We start from the raw sequence: 3,875 nt of genomic DNA, 5'->3' as shown, positions 1-3,875 counted from the left end.
CAGTCCCATTTTTACAAATGACTCGTTTCCACCCTCAGCTAGGTACTGTGGTTTCCATGCCTGCTGCTGCCGGAATTCTGTTTAGCGTTTTACACTGACGGAACGAAAGTCGAATACCAAGAAGGAGTTGTACAACATAAACGAAAGTTGATAGGTATGTTTCTACACCTGAAAAATGATGATGTCTGTTCAAATTTGAAGTCAGTCGCATACAGTGGTTCAAGTAGTGCCACTATGAGTTTGTAAATCATGTTTGTTTTAAATACATGGTGTAACGGTCGTGAGCGTTAGTCACCTTTGGCAATGGAAGTGTCGAGTATCCCTTTAAGCCGACAAAGATGCCCATATCAACATCTCACTGAGGAATTGTACAACATAAACGAAAGTTGATAGGCATGTTTCTACACCTGAAAAATGATGTCTGTTCAAATTTGAAGTCAGTCGCATACAGTGGTTCAAGTAATGCCACTATGAGTTTGTAAATCATGTTTGTTTTAAATACATGGTGTAACGGTCGTGAGCGTTAGTCACCTTTGGCAATGGAAGTGTCAAGAATCCCTTTAAGCCGACAAAGATGCCCATATCAACATCTCACTGAGTTTGAAGAAGATCGTGTAGCAGGGCGACAAGAAGCTGGATGTTCCTTCTGCAGTATTGCAGAAAGACTTGGTGTGAATGTATGTGGGTGCCGGCGGCGGTGGTCACGAGAGAGTACGGGCGCGAGAAGGCCGTGCTCCGGGCGGCCATGTGGCGCTACCGGGAGGGAACACCATCGTGCTCGGCGCGTGGCTCTGGCCCATCGTACTGTAGCAATCTGAGCAGCAGTCGGCATCACACTGACACAACGAACTGTTACAAATCTATTACTTCGAGGACAGCTCTGAGCCAGACGCCTTGTAGCGCGCATTCCACTGTCCGCAAACCATCATTTGAGACTTCAGTGGAATCAAGCGAGAGCTCATCGAAGGATAGGGGTGAGGTCTCTTGTGTTTTCTGATGACAGCTGGTTCTGCCTCGGTGTCGGTGGGTCGTGTGTAGGTTAGAAGGAGGCCAGTTCAGGGCCTGCGACCAACCAGTCTGCGTGCTAGACACACTGGACCTACACCTGGAATTACGGTCTGGGGTGTGATTTCGTATGACAGCAGGAGCATTCTCGTGGTTACCCCACGCTCCCTGACTGCAAATTTGTACTTAGGTATGGTGATTCGACCTGTTGTGCTGCCATTCATGAATAGCGTTCCAATTGGTGTTTTCCGACTTGTAATGCTCGCCCAAATACCGCTGTTGTAACCCAACATGTTCTACAGGGTGTCGACATGTTGCCTCGACATGGTCAATCACCAGATCTGTCACCAATCGAGTACATATGGGACATCATCGGACGACAACTCTAACGTCATCCACAAACGGCATCAATCGTCCCTTATTGATCGATTAAGTGCAATAGGCATTCCTGATTGCAAATTTGTACCTCAGTCTGGTGATTCGACTTGTTATGCTACCATTCATGACTAGCGTTCCAATTGATGTTTTGCAAAGGATAGCGCTCGCCCACACACCGCTGTTGTAACCCAATATGCTCTACAGAATGTCGACATTTTGCCTCGGCTTGCTCCATCACCAGATCTGCCTCCTATCGAGCACATATGGGACATCATTCGATGACAACTCTAGCGTTATCAACAAACGGCATCAACCGTCCCTTATTGAGCGACTAATTACAACAGGCATCGAACTCCAACCCACAAACTGACATCCGGCCCCTGTACTACACGATGCATGCGCGTTTGCATGCGTGCATTCAACATTCTGGCGTGTACACCGGTTATTAATATACAGGTATTTCACATTTGCAACTAATTATCTTGCAGTTACATTAACCTGTGATCTTTCACTGTTAATCACTCAAATATGTTAGGTAGACAAATGTGTTCCCAAAATTTCATTTAGCACTCCGTCTTCAGGCCACAAGTGGCCCATCGGGACCATCCGACCGCCGTGTCATGAGGATGTGGATAGGAGGGGCGTGTGGTCAGCACACCGCTCTCCCGGTCGTTATGATGGTTTTCTTTGACAGGAGCCGCTACTGTTCGGTAGAGTTGCTCCTCAGTTGGCATCACGAGGCCGAGTGCACCCCGAAAAATGGCAACAACGCATGGCGGCCCGAATGGTCACCCATCCAAGTGCCAGCAACGCCCAACAGCGCTTAACTTCAGTGATCTGATGGGAACCGGTGTATACACTGCGGCAAGGCCGTTGCCCTCAAAATTTCATTACTGGGTATTAACTATCTTTTCGTGTTGCGATTTTTTTTGTCAGTGTATTTCGCTAGACGCGGCGCCAGACTACTCATCCAAAGATCCCCCAGTTTGAAATGTGCTCAGTCCTAGAACTTTCATCTGAATTTTAATTCTTCTTTCATCTCCGCCAATTTTTGTTAAAGTGAAAAATGGCGATAAAACCACTGTTAGCCGGCCGCGGTGGCTGAGCGGTTCTAGGCGCTTCAGTCCGGAACCGCGCGACTGCTACGGTCGCAGGTTCGAATCCTGCCTCGGGCATGGATGTGTGTGATGTCCTTAGGATAGTTAGGTTTAAGTAGTTCTAAGTTCTAGGGGACTGATGACCTCAGATGTTAAGTCCCATAGTGCTCAGAGCCATTTGAACCACTTGAAAACCACTGTTCACAGTCCATGTTAATCTGTAGGTTACTCTATAAGCAGCTAGATAAGTCAGTTCGGAAGCTGGAGGAAGTTCTGTCGACCACCCCGAACAGCACCCTTCCTACCGGTCTTCCGATCAGCCTTCGGGTGGATTACAACTTTACCTTTTTATGGAGATTTTTGTATCGTATGTCAGTTATTGTCCGCAGTGTGGCACTGAATCTTGCATTATAAGTAATCAGTGCCACATTTTGGATAATAATTGACTTGTGAGCTCCAGTCCGTCCTCAGGAGCTCAGTTCGGCAGCGCACCTGACGATGGCGACATGTCTGATCGCCGAAATATTGTGCCCGTTGGACGCTATGGACCGGCAGTACACCCGTGGACTGTTCGAGTATGAGATACGTAGTTTGCATACAATTTCGATATTCGCAAACATCTGTTTTTCTCAAAACTTTGTGGCTGTGCTTCGGGCCCTTATGGTTCTCAGTGTTTCAATTATCTTTTTAGTAATCACGCCGTGTGAATTTCTTCTGTATTGAAATGTATTAAGTGGCTCCAGATGTGCACTCCGAGTTTTTTTTTTTAAGTTTTAACTATCACATCGCAAAAATAAGGTTACATAACTAACTTTTGCTTTGTTTGCAGGTATGTGTCAGCAGTCGTGATACGCATTGTAATCGCTGCGCCACAGTACCACAGTACGCAAGTAGAGCAGCAAAACAGAATGACGCAACTGATTTATGAGCTGAGTGTCACGTGGTAATTCGTTTTCTGCATTTGAACAACGCCGCAATAAAGCAACATGAGTTGATGGAAGTGTACGGAAACAGTGCAACGTCATATGGCGCAGGCGAGTCCACTGTGATCAGACAATCCTAAATGACGAGGAACGAAGTGTCAGACCATCTCTCTGTAAGGAACCGATTACTGCAATGGAAGTGGAGACACTACTGCTCGCAGACCGGCATATCGCAGAAAAGGCGGTAGTGGGAAAAGTCTCACTCTTCACGGCATTTTGAACACGACAATAATCGCCACCCTCTGGTTTCTACGACTGCTCGCAACCGTACAGAAGGAACACCGAACCGAGGCCGTGTTGGAAATGTTGCTTCTGAGTCACGGAGCTAGGACAATCTGGATGACTTTTGTAGCCGCCTAGTCACAATGCTGGCTGCATCTCCATGACCCCAAGAAAAAAGGAGCAACCATTT

At 47.0% G+C, this 3,875-nt stretch overlaps 1 pseudogene; it reads right to left on the bottom strand.

Annotated features, from left to right (window-relative positions):
* Window positions 1-2,143: 2,143 nt before the first annotated feature.
* On the bottom strand, window positions 2,144-2,261 carry LOC126238702 (5S ribosomal RNA; annotated as a pseudogene).
* Between the last annotated feature and the right edge of the window lie 1,614 nt (window positions 2,262-3,875).

This window comes from Schistocerca nitens, chromosome 2 (genome assembly GCF_023898315.1).
Source record: "Schistocerca nitens isolate TAMUIC-IGC-003100 chromosome 2, iqSchNite1.1, whole genome shotgun sequence".
In the NCBI taxonomy this organism is placed as follows: Eukaryota; Metazoa; Arthropoda; class Insecta; order Orthoptera; family Acrididae; genus Schistocerca; species Schistocerca nitens.
Note: the sequence above shows the minus strand (reverse complement) of the source record. Positions and strands in the feature narration are given on the sequence as shown.